Source organism: Monodon monoceros, unplaced genomic scaffold, assembly GCF_005190385.1.
Source record: "Monodon monoceros isolate NGI ecotype Baffin Bay Population unplaced genomic scaffold, NGI_Narwhal_1 Super_Scaffold_13, whole genome shotgun sequence".
NCBI lineage: Eukaryota > Metazoa > Chordata > Mammalia > Artiodactyla > Monodontidae > Monodon > Monodon monoceros.
Window position 1 is genome coordinate 72,170,864 of NW_021703769.1, and position 16,053 is coordinate 72,186,916.

At 41.3% G+C, this 16,053-nt stretch overlaps 1 protein-coding gene across 3 annotated transcripts in view; it reads left to right on the forward strand.

The window, feature by feature from the left end:
- LOC114893965 (rab5 GDP/GTP exchange factor) overlaps nucleotides 1-16,053 on the forward strand; it is a 104,441-nt gene that overhangs the window by 65,590 nt on the left and 22,798 nt on the right. The window contains exon 1 of one of the 3 annotated variants that reach the window (XM_029220000.1): nucleotides 6,824-7,072. The exons of 1 other annotated variant lie outside the window; for it this stretch is intronic. The gene's annotated coding sequence lies outside the window, so the exon portion shown is untranslated. Of the gene's footprint in view, nucleotides 1-6,823; nucleotides 7,073-16,053 lie in introns of those variants that run through there. One more of the 3 variants, XM_029220001.1, reaches the window with a different exon arrangement.

The window sequence follows — 16,053 nt, forward strand, 5'->3', positions numbered from 1 at the left end:
ACAAACCTCTCGGCCACCCCTGATTCAGCATGCTTCTTGGAGAAAAGCCTGAATCCAGGACTGGGGAAGGAAAGAAACAAATGAGAAAGTCCCAGCAAAACAAAGATACAAGGAAGAAATAAGGGAACTTCCCTGGTGGTGCAGTGGATAAGACTCCGTGCTTCCAATACAGGGGGGCCCGAGTTAGATCCCTGGTCGGGGAACTAGATCCCACATGCATGCCGCAACTAAGAGTTCACATGCCACAACTAAGGAGCCCACGTGCCACAACTAAAGAGCCAGCAAGCCACAACTAAGAGCCCTGGAGCCGCAACTAAGGGGCCTGCCTGCCTCAACTAAGACCCGGCACAAATAAATAAATAAAATCTTAAAAAAAAAAAAAAAGAACAAATGGAAATGTTAGAACTGAAAACTACAACAACTGAAATTTAAAAAAAAACCAAAACCTCACGGATAGGCAACATATCAGAAGGGAGATGACAGTGAAATGAATTTGTGAACTGAAGATAGATCAATAGAAATTACCCAATCTGCTAAACACAAAATAGACTGAAATTAAAAAGTGATAGCCTCGGGGGCCTTTGGGACAATAATGAGAGATCTAGCATTCTTGTCATCGGAGTCCCAGAAGGAGAGAAGAAAAAGTCTATGGCTAAAAAAATATTAAAATAAATAGTGTCTGAAAGTTTACCAAATTTGGCCAAAGGCATAAACCTATAGATTCAGGAAGCTGAGTGAACTGCAAACAAGATAACCCAAAGAAACCCATGCAAAGACACATCACAAACTTCTCCAAATTAAAGGCAAACAAATCTTAAAAGTAGTTAGCAAGGACACATTACCTATAAAGGAGCAATGACTTGCATGACATTGGATTTGTCATCAGAAACCATGGTGCCTAGAAGGAGATGCTGACAATGATGTGGAGAAAGTGAATCACTCATACAATCCTGATGGAAATCTAATATGGTAAAACTACTCTGGAAAATAGTTAACTTCTTATAAACCAAACATGTAATTATCATACAACCCACCAGCTGCATTGTTGGACTTTTATCCCAGAGAAGTGAAAACTTACATTCACACAAAGGCATATACACAAATGCACATCGCGCCTTTATTCACGTTAACTCCAAACTGGAAACAATCCAAATATCCTTCAACAGATGAATGATTAAACAAAGTGTGGTACTTTCTTACAATGGAACACTATTCAGTAATAAAAAGAATGAACTACCGATAAAACTCCTTGGATGGATCTCAAAGGATATATACTGAGTGGAAAAAAAACAATCTCAGAGGGTTACATATTGTATGAGTCAATTTATACATATAATTTTTAAAATATATAATTTAAAATGACATAGAGTTGGGGAACAGATTAGTGGTTTACAGGGATTCAGAATAGGGTGAGAAGGGAGCTGAATGTTATAAGAGAGCAGCACAATGGATTCTTTGGTGTGGAATCGATCTGTGTCTTGTCTGCAGGGGTGATTACACAAATGTACACATGTGATAAAATTGCCTAGAGCTAAACCACAATATTAGGCAAAACTGGTGAAATCTGTAAAAAAACAGTGTATTGTTGCAGTGTAAATTTCCTGGTTGTGGTATTGTACCATAGTTATGCAAGACATTACCATTGGAGGGATCTATTCTTTCTTACTCCTACATGTGAATCAGTGATGATCTCAAAATAAAAAGTTTAATTTTTAAAATCTAAAATCATGTAGAAAAATGCTAAATGCCCATCAGGTGATGAATGGATAAACAAAAATGGTATATCCATTCAATGGAATACTATTTGGCCATAAAAAAAGAATGAAATACTAATACATTCTACAGCATTGATAAACTTTGGAAACATTATGGTGAGGGAAAGAAGCCAGACATAAAATACCACATATTTCACAATATTCATATTGTATCAAATCATTTCACAATATTCATATTGTATCAAATCATCATGTTGTACACCTTAAACTTACACAATGTGATATGTCAGTAATATCACCATGAAGCTGGGGGAGAAAAAGAAAGACAAATTACCAATACAAATATGAAAAAAAAATTAAGTACTTTTTCAAACAAGAAAGTAAGAAAATTCAAACATTTAAAAATACAACAAAGGACATGAACAATTCACCATTTAGACTTAAAAATGGACAACAGATGAAAAATATTCAACCTCATTAATAATCAAAGAAATAGAAAATAATTCAATGACAGAATTAATGTTTTTCTTGTCAAATCGGCAAAGGTGAACATCTTATGGCAAATATAGCATTTTATGACTATGAATGTCCAGAGAAATGTACCGCATTGATGAAAGCACAACTTATAACATTTGCCGAGAGCAGATCAGGGCTGCGTGTCAAGAGCCTTAAAAATCTTTTTACTTTTCTGGCACAATAGTCCTACTTCTATAAAGCTATGCTAAGAAAATAATTAAAAAACAAAAATTTATATAAAAATATTAAGTACAGAAGTTAAAATATTCAGTGTTTAAAGTGTGTAGAGGGGGATGTTTTAATTAAAGAATAAGTATGAAGATAGCTATCCTTGCATAATATTAAGCATAGTTCCAAATTTGTTTTAAAATCCCAAGCAATGCTAGAGAAAAAAAAGAAATACAGTAAAATCTCATCAGTAGTTACCATTGGGTTAGGGGGATTACAGATGGTTTTAATTTTCCTTTTTAATGTTTTCTAAGTTTTCCTAACTTTATACAATACCATGGTTGTTTAGTCATCAGAAAACAGGAAAAAATTATTCTCATAGTATAAAAACAAAAGCTCCAAACCACCGCATGACACAGAATTGTAATAATACACATTAGCTCTTAAAGGGAGAAGTTTGTTTTAAAAGTGACACAGCTGTCTCTGAACAGGGTTTCCCAGGCAACCTCTTGGTGGTTGCCAATACAGAATGCCACCTCTAGGGGTGGAATCACCCTCTTGGAAGGTTCTGAGGCCTGCCCCTCTTTAAAAGAATAATGAGTTGTCTGCAGGGATAGGTATCTGGTTTAAATTTCCTCTACAGAAGTACGCACCTGCTGCATGGTTTCCCTGCCAGAAGAAAATTGCTTGTTCCCTTAATAAAAAGTCAATGAAGCTGAAAGAAATCTAGTTTCTTGGATTTGGAGTGGCAGCCAGAAGACTGGTAAGCATTCTTAAATATAGAGGAATCTCCTCTAAGCACTAAGAAGAGTCTGTCGTCAGAAATAACCTGAAATTCTGGTGGCATCTGCTCTGGGTGGTGGACAGGCGGGATGCAGGAGGAGTCTGGTCATTTTCTCCTGATTTGGAAAGTGAGGGGGTGATGCACACGGTCACTATTTCAAGTGGAAACTTTCGCTTAGTACTTTGTAAATAAGAGTGACTCATTCTGAAATGAGCCCTTTCTGTGTGTTTAAGTGAACCAGTCAGTAGGGGGCTGGACGAGGTAGTCTGTGGAAGGGTCTTCCTTTAAACCATATTAATTCTCTGCCCTAAATATAGGTGGAGTCCAGGCTACATATACAGAACAGTGCTGGTGGGACTGTAAAAAGGCACATGTCCTGGACTTTGCCTTCAGCCTATTTACAACCCAGTAGAGATAGGAAGCTGTAAAAATATGAAAAGTCAAATAGCTCAAGACTTAAATGAGTGTAAGATACACCAAAAGTGACAAAGCACTTTTAAATGTGGATTTGACTGCCCAGTGGAGTAATTATAGCACCTCACATGTATTCAGCTGTTATGTACAAGGTACCCTTAAGCAAGCCTGTAAAATGTATTACTTCTTGAATGTGTCTAATAAACCTAGTCTAGCGGGAATAATAATAGGTAGCCTTAATTAGTGCTTAATACGGTACTAGGCACTGTGCTAAGTGCTTCACCTAGAACAATACATTTAATCTTCTCAGGTACCCTGCGGGGAAGTATTACTATTACCCTGAGACACGAAAAGGAAGCTGATGCACAGAGATGTGTCTTGCCCGAGATCACAGAGCTGAAGTGGGAAGCCAGGATTCAAATCCAGGCCTCTAGCTCCAAAGCCCCACTCTTTTTAGTTTAGTTTTTTTTTTTTTTTTTTTTACTTTTTATTGTGGTAACAGCACTTAACGTGAGATCTATCCTTTCAACGTGAGATTTATCCTCCGAACAATTTTTTGTTAAATTTTATATGTGATTGTTGACTCTAGGTAGTGTTGCACAGCAGATCTCTGGAAATTATTCTTCATCTTGCTTAACTGAAACTTTACGCCTATTGATGAATAACTCCCTATCTCCCATTTCCCCAGCCCCTGGTAACCTCCGTTTCCCATCTTCGATTTTATGAATTTGGCTCTTTTAGGTACCACCTGGAGGTAGAATCAGGCAGTACATGTCTTTTTGTGTCTGGCTTATTTCATTTAGCATAATGGCCTTAAGGTCCATCCATGTCCCATATTGCAGAACTTTCCTTTTTTAAAAAAAATATTTTTAAATTTTTAATTTATTTTATTGAAGTATATAGTTGATTTACAGTGTTGTGTTAATTTCTACTGTACAGCAAAGCGATTCAGTTATACATATATATATACATTCTTTTTCATATTCTTTTCCATTGTGGTTTATCACAGGATGTTGAATATAGTTCCTCGGGCTATATAATAGGACCTTGTAGTTTATCTGTTTTATATATAATAGCTTGCACAGAATTTCCTTATTTTTTTAAGGCTGAGTAGCATTCCATCGTTTGTATACACATTTTCTTTATTCATTCATTTGTCGGTGGACATTTAGGTTGTTTCCACGTCTCAGCGATTGTGAATAGTGCTGCAGTGAACACGGCAGTGCAGATATCTCTTCAATATCCTGATTCTGTTTTTTTAATATGTATACCCAGAAGTGCTGGATTACATGGTGGGTCTCTTTTTAATTCTTTGGAACCACCGTACTGTTTTTCATAGCAGCCACCCCGTTTTACACCCGCACAGAGTTCCCACTTCAAAGCACCGTTTTATACCAACTCTCCCCAGAGAACTGAGAAGGGAGAGGATGGTAGGCATTGGTGCTTTAGACCTTGGGCTTCAGGAAGATAATGAGATTTGAAGAGTTTTTATTAGAGAAAAGTTGAAGATGAGAAAATTTTTTAAGTGGGACATGGCTGAGAGTTTCTTAGTTATTAGGCAATTAGGATTACAGCATTTCAAGCTGTAATATTTGATTCATGTTTTAAGAGAATTTGTCACTTTCAACCATAAATTTCCAGTCGACCATGGGATGCAGCCTTGAGTTTCTCACAGCCTAAAGCAGGGGTCAGAAAATATGGCCGGCAGCCAAATCTGGCCCACCACCTGCTTTTGTAAATAAAGTTTTATTAGAACACAGCCACTCCCATTCATTCTGTTGCTTTCATGCTGCATGGCAGAGATGAACAGTTACAAGAGAGACCCCACGGCCCGTAAAGCCTAATATATATATATATATATATATATATATATATATTTTTTTTTTTTTTTTTTTTTTTTCGGTACGCAGGCCTCCCACTGCTGTGGCCTCTCCCATTGTGGAGCACAGGCTCCGGACGCGCAGGCTCAGCGGCCATGGCTCATGGGCTTAGCCGCTCCGCGGCATGTGGGATCCTCCCGGACCAGGGCACGAACCCGTCTCACCTGCATCGGCAGGCGGACTCTCAACCACTGCGCCACCAGGGAAGCCCCTGTTTTATATATAGTAGTGTGTATATGTCGATCCCAATCTCCCAATTTATCCCTCCTCCCCGTTTTTTGTTTTTCTTAGCTATCTAGTAGATACAAAATTAAAATTTTAAGTTACACATAAAATATAAACAGTAACTTAAATTCATTAAATAGCTGTGTACCCATGAGCCTTTTTAAGATAGGGAACATTTCCATTACCTTTGAAGTGCCCTGTGTGCCCCTCCCCAATTCCATCATTTTAACACTTAACATGAAGTTTGTGCACCTTTTCTCATGGTGCTTGTCAGAGTTCTACCAATTATGTATGCATCTCTAAACAATATGTCCATGAGATTAGCATGTTTTGGAATTTTATATAATGGAATTATGCTGCAATGAATCATTTTGTGATTTGCTCCCTGAGGTTGAGCCCCCTTGTTGTGTCAGCTGTTCTCAATTATTTTCACAGCTCTTTTGTATTTGATTATTTATGAATATACCTAAGTCTAGGTTTACATTTGACTGTATGGGCGGTTTTTTTTTTCCCTCAGTTCTTCGTGTGTACAAATAGTGACGCTATAAACATTATTTGGTTTACTTGTGCATATACGCAAGTGTTTCTCCAGGGTCACACATATTCTCCAGAGATGATGCGTATCTTCAAGCTTACCGGACAATGCCAAATTTATTTTACAAAATTATTTTAAATCATTTTACAAAATTATTTCATAATTTTGATTGTACCAAGCGATACTTTCATCAGCAGTGATTAATACAGGAGCAGAGAAACACACAGACACACACGCACACATCTTGCACTCACACCAGACACTAAACTCGCGCACAGATTCAGAGATCCAGGTATGTGCACCAACCACGGCCTTGTACATGATGCACACTGACACACACAGATCCACAAACGTGCACAACGCACGCACACTCTCACAACACCCCACTCACAAAGACACACAGAACGACGTCCCGCTGTCAACGCCCGCACGCACGCAGCCCACGTACTCACGCGCAAGCCCCCTCACGTGACCCAGCCAGGAGGCGTGGTCTCCGCCACCCGCGACTGAGGAGTCTTGTCCCGGCCGCGCCGCCGTCGGACGCCAGGTGTCGGGGGTTAAGGTGGCGTTGGCGGTGGTGTTTTTTTCTACCCGGAAACTACGACTGCCGGACCCGGACACCAACCTGTGTCGCGGCGGCGCGAGCCCGACTGGCTTCTGGTCTTCGCGTCGGCCCCGCGGAGCCGGACGCTGCCCCCGGCGCGGCGGGGAGGATGGTACCGAGCGGCCCCGGGCCCGCCGCGCGCCGCCGCGAGTGAGCTCCGAGCGGCCGCGGGCGTCCGGCGAGCAGCTGGCCCGGCCGGGCCCGGGGCGCGCCGCTGCCCACCGGGGCGGGGTGAGCCGGGGCGGGCGGCCCGGGGTTGGGGCTCGGCCGCGGCTGACCCGAGGCTGGGAGGGGACGACCTGGCCGGGTTTCTTCCTCACGTCTCGGGCTCCAGCCCCTGCCCCAGCCGCCTGTGGGGGTTGGCTCGGGTCTGGCCTGCTCTGTGGCTTCGGCGTGGTCGCCCGCCACTGGTGTTTGTCCGCTGGCGTCCCCGGAGCCGGAGTTCCCTGGCCGCCCTCAAGATGGTGGGGCTTCTCACGTCTGGAGCAGAGGCCTGGATAATTTGGGTTTGGCACTGGGAACGTGTTGGTAGTTTGCCGTTTTTGAGTTTGGGTTGTGTTTGCGTTACTCCTCCGTTTGCAAAGGATACATATCTCAGAAAGAAGATGGGAGGGAGAGACTTGCGTATGTGCCGACACTTGAAATAGTGGTATTTTTTGTGTCAAGCTTGCTAAGTTTCCAGAGGTGGGGTGGATTATCATCTTCACTCATATTTTAATAAACTAAATTGTGTGGCGTCAAGGTAATCTAGCGGCACGTAGTTGTACTTCCCTTGATAGGCACCACCCGGAATAAATCTACGCCTGTTGTGCTGTTTTGAATTGTGCAAACACCATAACCGGTGGACAGCTGGTGAGGGGGCCTTGTTGAAAAATCCGACGTCTGTAGTTTAATTCTCAACTAGCAGATGACAGCCTTGGCTGAGTGTTGAATGATGAGCTTCTTTGCGGTCTGCTTGAAAGCAGGAAAGCTCCTGAATTGCTACTTTCCTGTGTCAGGTGAGCCCGCTCTGGGAGGTGGCGGGAGGCAGAACTCCAGGGTTGGTGATGACTGTTTGTTTGTCCCTGTAGCCCTCGCTTTGGTCAGCTTGGAGTCTGAGCATTTGTATCCCATGTGTAGATGAATGCTCCATCAGTGCTTGCTGGTGTGTGCACCTTCCTGCTCCCTCATTTCGTTTCAGGATTCTCAAAGGAAATGGACCTGTTGTGCAGTCATACTTCATGACTCCAAGCCTATTTACTCTCTGGGAGTAAGGAGGCAGTGGGTTGACTTACTAGTAAAGGTCCGGGAAGAATTTCTGTGACCTAATTGAGATGGACTGGAATCAGGGCTGCCACTGGCCTCTGGGTACTAAGGTCACAGATGCTGATTGAGCACACCTGCTTTGTTGGGGCCGTAGCTACAGCTACTGCAGGGAAGCGAGACACACCTAAGTGCAAATACAGTGTCTGCCTGCAAGGAACTTAATTAGAGAAGGCAATAGGCTGTAAGATGTGGCAGGACTTAAGTGTCATATGGACGTACCAGCTATTAAGGAGTTTCTTCTGATTAGGATCAGAAAAGGCTTCATAAAGGAAGTAACTTTTGAGGTGGACCTTGAAGGATTGGGAGGATTTGGGTCATTCTGAATTAGCTGGGAAGTGAAAAAGCTCGGGCCAGTTGGTGGAAGGGCACCTAGGAACTGGGCAGTAGATGCCTGGAAGTATTGACAGAGGCAGCTGGTTAAGGGTTAAGTGCTTTTCTAAGACAGAAAACACGTGCTACCTAATCTGGCTTCTGGTGGATTTCTGGGTTCTAGAGAATTGTTTTCATTTGGTGAGTTTGTCTTGTTCTGTTAAACAGCCAATGACACAAAGCAGTGCTTAACTTACTTTAAAGACAATGAAAAAGAGGCTGATTGTAATTCCTGTGTGGTGTTAACAATCAGGAAATTAAATTTGCTGTGTGCAAGTTGTTTCAGTGCCTGTGTTTAGTGTGCAGGAGCGCAGCTCTAGTACCATCCCTGCTACTCTGGCTGCAGCCAAGTGTTAAATGGCAGGCTCTTAGCCGTCTCCTGAGGGTTTTTAATGACATCTAGTTCACTTCACAGAGGTGCTGTTTGTTTCTATTACTCAGTTGTTGAAGAACCTTTGAAGCTGTTAAAACGGGACGCCGTGTAATCGCCCTGGAACATTATGATTAGTCCTAGGACCTCACTAGCCTCAACTCTAGCTTTTCTCTAAACGTGCTCAGGACCGTGTTAACTTTTCCATGCTTCTTTTTGACTCTTCTTCCCTCTCTACCCACTGCTCTGTCTCCTCCTTGTTATAGACAAGTGTCTGAGAAAGGGTGATCCTAATAGGCATGGCAGATCTATGGGATGTTTTTGTCAAATAATATTGCCATGTAAGAGGGCTTTAGAATTAAAATTTTTTTTCACCACGACATTCCAATTAAAATGAAAAAAGAAATGGAGGAAAGATGGGGTTTTTAGCAAATGGAATTTCCGTGTAGGATTTCTTCTGATAAACATAGAAATCCTTAAATTATCTTTTCCATACAGAAAATAAATTTGACCAGTGGTCTACAGCTCGTTCTGTGTATAATTATATACCTAAGTGTGGTCCTGGGGACTATAGAACAATGTTTGGTGATGATAGTTTGCAAAGGGCTGTCATTTGTCATTTGGACTTCTGTGCTGTTTGTTTAAAAATGCTGTTTTCAGAACATCTCCCAGTCTTTACACTGAGTTTGGATGTTACAGTTTCATATTGAGCTTTTAGTGTTCGTTTAATCTTGTCATCACTCCTGATTTGTTTTCTTAAGTATCTGTTAATTAAACCCCAGATCATTACATCTTAATATGGGGATACTTTTAATTTGGTTTTTAAGTAGGTCAGCAATTTAAAAAAACTAACAAAAAAGAGATAAATTACTTTCAATTTCGGGACTAAGATGAACTTATTTGTTAAAAGGAGAGAGGGAGCATGTTGGAAGTTCCCGCGATTTTGTATCATGATTTTGAAAATGGAGTGATGTATTAATTAGTTGTAAGTGAGTAGAAATACAGCCAAAGTCTGAATTTTGGAAATAAGTCCCAAATTTCATGGAAATAAGTCCATGAAATTATTATCTGCCCATGTTGTTCCTTTTGCTTTTGTCTTTGAGTACCGATGTTGCCTAAAATGCACGTTTAGCAACTAAAACTTTATGCTTTCTGTTATAATTTCTCTTTTGATCATTTAAACTTGTTGAGTGAAACAAGTTTTTGAAAGTCTCCCTGCACTGTGAGTTGTATTAGATTAACAAACAAGAAACCATTGGCAGGAGATTCCACTTGGCTTTGCTTTATACCCTGATGAGGGTGCTGAGGTGGGAGTTGCCTTACTGAAGAGATGGGAAATAAGGTAACCTCAGAAAAATCCATTTTAGTTGTGCTTCTATTGAAGTCGGTGACTAAAATACACTATCCATGGCATGTGAATATTTTTTTTCTATCTGGCATTGGACTTGAAACCTACTTATCAATCCTGGTATTGTGGTTGATGGCACAGCTTGGGGTCAGACGAATTAAGTCAGAGTCTTAAATACTTACTGCCACTTTTTTGTAGTATAACCTTGTATAAATTACTTAACCTCTTTTGACTCAGTTTCCTCTTCGGTAAAATGAGGATAGTAATATCTACTTAGTGTGAGGATTAGAACATGTGACGCATGTAAAGCACTCGGCATGGGGCCTGGCCCACAGCACATTTTAAATGGTGGCTATTAAAAATGATACTCTTAGCCCCCAATGAGAGAGGTTTCTGCTTACATCACTATTGATATTTTAATTACAAAATTGTATGGATACTTTTCAGTGTTTATCTCATTTGATGGGGTCGACTCTTTATTTAGACTAATAACGTTTACTGGGAGGCAGTAGAGCCCTTAGTGGTTAATGCACGGGCTCTGGAGGCCAACTGGATTTGAATCCAGGTTCGCTTAGGACCTTGGGCAGCTTAGGTGACTTCCTTATGCCTGAATTTGCTCATCTCTAAAATGCAGATGTTGTGAGGACCATATGAAACATGTGCAGAACTCTTAGAACAGCGTGCCTCGTTCACAAAAGTGGGCGGCAATGTAAGACATTACTGGTAAGCACCTTCCCGGTGCCAGGCCCTGCCCGAGGTAGGAGGGTGCAGAAACAGTGTCACGGAGATGAGAGGGCATGGGAGCAGGACACATTTGGGGTTCAGTTTGGCTGAAGGAGGCCGTGGGCTGGAGCAAAAGCTGCTGTTGAGAGACACTGCAGCGATGGGCGCGACAGGGCTGGTGATGGGTAACTGTTCAGTTGTAGGAGAGAGAGTCCAGAATGGGTGCCAGGGGTCCCTGGGTAGAAAGCTCTGTTTTTCTTTATAAGGAGGAGCTGATTTGGGGATATTGGATGAGTTTTGGCCTTGATGGTTCAGGTGCTTGTGGGTCGTCTGCGTGGAGTGTTGGGTAGGTAGATGTTTCCATCTGGAGTGAGGGGGTAGGTGAAATTGATAGGAAGCCGAGAATGAGTGTGTCCACCTTGAGCAGAGGCCCAGCCGGAGCCCACGGGGAGCCCCAACTTTTGAAGAATAGTGAGAAGGAAATGTGGCCAGACAAGTGAAAGGGTGGCCAGGAGAGTGAGGTCCCGGAAGCCAGAAGGTGGTGTGGCCCTCGGTGTGACCCATACTTTGGCTTCAGCATTGAGACCTTAGTGGAGACTTGAAGTTCTCTTTCGACTTTGTTGCTCCGCGTTTGCCCCTTTGAGGGTCTTTTCCATCTACATTCGCTGTGTGGTGGGGGAGGGAGAGTGGTTTCTCCTCAGTGCTGGATAGTTGGGTGTTGACAACGCCCAGGGTCTCTCTGATACCAGCCCGTGTCCTCATCTCTGCTGAGTCTTGGATAATCCGGCATCGCATCCATTAATGTTCTTTGTTAGGCTCAGGGTTTACAGTCCCCAGCCTTAAAGCCCTTTGAATATCTCAAACATCACAGGACATTTGAGAAATGCTACTTTAATTTTTACATTCAAAATGGGCCTCTCCCACATCAAGGTGAGTTCCTGCTATTCTCTCTTAGCACGAGACCAGTGTATTTCCTGCAGTGGGTATTAGAGCAAGCTTGCCTCTCTCATCCTCCCCTCTCGGTCCCCCTGTGGTGTTCTTCTACCACTTCTCTGACTCCTAGTCTCTTCAGAACTTTGAAAAGGGCATGACTTTATAGGAGAGCTTTAAGGAATTTCTCATTTAGCCTAAGGTGGAAAATCCAGTTTAATAAGATGAATGGTGGTTTTGTTGTTCATGTGAAGTGAACTTTTTCATCTGGGTCACAAGTAGTGGTTTAGTGTATCTTAAAATAAGTTAGGAACTATTTAGGAAATATCATCTGGGAATGTGGAATCCCCATCCTGTCCAGAGATTCTAGTTTTAAACTTAGACAGGTCACCATGTGGTACACTTTAAAGTTTGTGGGCTCTGGAGAGAGGGAGAGAGACACACGAAGGATTCATGTATCTGGCATAATGAATGTTAATTTACTTCCTTTCTAATAAAATATTATAATCAAGTTGCAAAATTATACATTTCTGCCTTCACTGGTCCCTTGTTTTACTGGCTGCTTCTCTGCATACAGATATGTTTGTTTCCTCACTTCTCGTGACCCCACTGTCCCTCCTGCCTCCCATTTGAACCAGTGATGTTCTGCTGTTGCCTCTGTTTCCCCTTCCCTGTTATCATCTCCTTACTGTCTGACTTCCGCCCCCTGCCAGAGTGAGGTTTCGGAGGCCACTGGTGATCTTGCCAGGTGGAGAACTGTGATTAGGCAAGCACAGGATCGCCTGAGTACTTTTTATAGCACAGAGGGGCCTAGAGACCCTTTCTTTGTACTCCTCACACTTGGTCACTTCCCAGCAATATTTGGCTGATACCTCTTCCTTCTTGAAACTCTTCTCCGCTGCCTTGCAGGACCCCTCCCCGTCCTGGGCACCCTTTTGGCTCGTGGTTACCCCCACACCCCATGCCCTCGCAACCTCTGCCCTAATGGGGGCATCTACGCTTGTCTGGAGAAGCTGTGTGCACCTTCTGCCCCGGGAGCGTGCAGCGCTGGATTATCTGGAGGAGTCTAGTCAGTGTTCTTTCTCATTTTATTTTTGGTTTCTCACAGATCCAAGTACAAATCACTGCAAGTTAAGCTTTGCCTTTCTTTAGCACCAGGACGTATTAAAGGACTGTCCTGTTTTGTTTTGTTTTGTTTCTAGGTGGGTTTAAGAAATCACTCTTTTTTTTTTCCCTGTATATTGTCTTTATTAATGAAGAAAATGAATGGAATTAAGATTTAATGAAGTTTTATTTGGGCCACAAGGCCAGCAGGATCAATGGAAGATTATTTATAAATTTTATTGTTAGAAATTACTGCAGAGGAAATACATATTCATGATGGAAACGTTAAAAAAAGAAAAGACATATGTAATCTCACCAGCTAGAGATAACCATCCCTGTTTACATTTGAGGGTACGTTATGTATTTTTTTCCCATGTGAGTGCTTGTGTAGCTCTCATACATTAAAAACCTGAAATAGCCTCATTTTGTATATTTTAGGTCCTGTGTTTTTTAACAGCTACATAGTTTTCCTACTGGTGATATATTATACTTGAACCGTTTCCCTACTATTGTTGGATATCTAGTTTTCCAGTTTTTACTATTTTATACACTCCTGAGATAACTATCTTAGTAGTTGTCTTTGTTTTCAGCAATGGGTGTCTTCTCAGGTGAACTTTTTAGAGGCAGAATCACAGAAGTAAGAGTGCGCTAAGTGTTAGTGCTCTTGGTATGTATGGCCAGGTTGGTCTCTAGAAAGTTTGTAATAGCCTCCCCTCCCCTTTTTAGGATCTCCTAACTTGTGGGTTGCTTGAATTAACTCTAGGATAATCTTAGTACTGCCTTTTGCTTACTTGAATTGCAACCTGATGTTTAATGTTGTCATTGAACTAGTCTCAGAGCTCTAGGTGCTGAGTCGATGGACTTCAGTCGTGTGCTCTCACACACTTGTGAAATTGGCTTTTGGCCGTGTTCTGTGTACCTTAAATCCCTAGACTTTCCAGAGAGGCAGCTTCACAGCCCTGGCCGTTTCTTATCTTTATCCTGGTGAAAGTCTCCAATTGGAGTTGGGATGAATGAATATAGGGGATGGAGGTCGGATAGTGTGATTTCTCTCCATCCACTTTTCTTCTCCCCATAGAGCTTGACTTATTTTTTAATTAAAAGTGACATTTACTGTTGAGAAGATTACAGAAATTTTCTTGTAATTCTTTGCAGGGGAAATACATTTGTTTAGTCCTTGTTAATTTCATATTTGAAAACACTTGTAAATGGTGGAAAGGAATTTTAAGTTTATGAAATATTTGGACTTTTAATAGTTTTACTAAAAAAACAAAAATGCTTTTACTTTTTAAGTGAATACAATTGGCCACCTCTAGAACTTTCTCTAATTAAATTGGCTTATGTTGACATTGCTTGCTAATTTGTGGGTATTTATGTTGAGATATATATATGTATATATATGTTTAAATTCTAGTGTGACATGGTTTTAACGACCATTAGTTTTATCTAGAAGGGAATTTAATTCAGATTTTTTTGCTTTTCTAAATGTTTCATAATTGTAGTTCCACTTGGTGAGTAGTTCCTATTTATTTTATATATGATTCAGATTTTGTTGTCTTTCTTAATAAATGGAACTGTAATTTACTGTTGATGTTTTTGTTTCTGAAGCCTATTAATCTTTTTTATTTTATTTTTTAATTGAAGTACAGTCGATATACAATATTAGTTTCAGGTGTACAACATAGTGATTCAGTACTTTATAGATTATACTCCATTTAAAGTTCTTATAAAATATTGGCTGTATCCCCTGTGCTGTACGTTAGGTCTTTGTAGCTTGTTTATACATAGTGGTTTGTACCTCTTAACCCCCTACTGCTCTCTTGCCCCGCCCCCCCTTCCCTCTCCCCACTGGTAACCACTAGTTTGTTCACTATATCTGTGAGTCTGTTTCTGTTTTGTTATATTTGTTTGCTTCATTTTTCAGGTTCCACATATAAGTGATAACATACAGTATTTGTCTTTCTCTGTCTATTTCACTACGCATAATACCTTCCAGGTCCATCCATGTTGTTGCAAGTGGCAAGATTCATTCGTTTTTTATGGCTGAGTAATATTCCATTGTATATATGGAATATCTTCTTTATTCGTTCATCTGCTGATAGAAATTTAGGACACATGTTGCTTCCATGTCCTGGCTGTTGTAAACAGTGCTAATATGAACATTGGGCTGCATGTATTTTTTTGAATTATTGTTTTCATTTTCTTCAGATATATACCAGAAGTGGAATTGCTAGATCATATTGGTAGTTCTATTTTGTTTTTTGAGGAACTTCCATACTGTTTTCCATAGTGACTACACCAATTTACACATTCCCACCAACAGTGTACTAGGATTCAGTTTTTTCCACATCCTTGTCAGCATTTTTTTTAATTCTTATTTATTTATTTGGCTACATCGGGTCTTAGTTGTGGCACGTGGGATCTTTCACTGTGGCGTGTTGGCTCTTTGCTGTGGTGCATGGGCTTCTCTCTAGTTGTGGCACACAGGCTCCAGAGCGTGTGAGCTCAGTAGTTGTGGCATGCAGGCTCTCTGGTCGTGGCGTGCCGGCTCTAGAGCGCGCGGGCTTGGTTGCCCCGCGACATGTGGGATCTTACCCGTCTAGGGATCAGACCCGCATCCCCTACATTGGAAGGCGGATTCTTAACCACTGGACTACCAGGGAAGTTCCCATCCTTGCCAGCATTTGTTATTTGAATCCTATTTAATGAATAGAGAGTTCCTGTTGCTCAACATCCTTGCCAGTATTTGGTATTGTCAGTGTGCTGGGTTTTGGCCTTTCTAATAAGTGTGTCATGGTATCTTGTTTTAATTTGCATTTCCCGATGACATGTGATTTGGGAGCATCTTTTCATATGCTTATTTGCCATCTGAAAATCTTCTTTGTTTAAGTGTCTGTTAAAGCTCTTTGGCTAATTTTTAAAATGTGTTATTTACTTTCTTATTGTTGAGTTTTAATAGTTCTTTGTATGTTTTGGAGAACAGTCCTTTATCAGATGTCTTTTGCAAATATTTGCTCCCAGTCTGTGCTTATTTTCTCATTCTCCTAACCGTGTCTTTTGTAG